Consider the following 226-nt stretch of genomic DNA (forward strand, 5'->3'; position numbering starts at 1 on the left):
GGTGACTATTCTTGAAGAAAAAAACATTAGAATTGTCACTTAAATTTTTATTGTTCCCTTTGTTTGCCCTGAGGCGTTGATGCATGTCCAGGGAACAGAGACGTCAGGAAAAATGGATTTTCTTATTCATCAAAGAGTATACACAGTATAAAATTCTTACAGCCTCACAATTACATCACAATTTCATGTTCGTTTTCAGTTGAAAAGGATTGAGGTTATACAAGAG

The sequence above is a fragment of the Penaeus monodon genome, chromosome 28, assembly GCF_015228065.2.
Source record: "Penaeus monodon isolate SGIC_2016 chromosome 28, NSTDA_Pmon_1, whole genome shotgun sequence".
In the NCBI taxonomy this organism is placed as follows: domain Eukaryota; kingdom Metazoa; phylum Arthropoda; class Malacostraca; order Decapoda; family Penaeidae; genus Penaeus; species Penaeus monodon.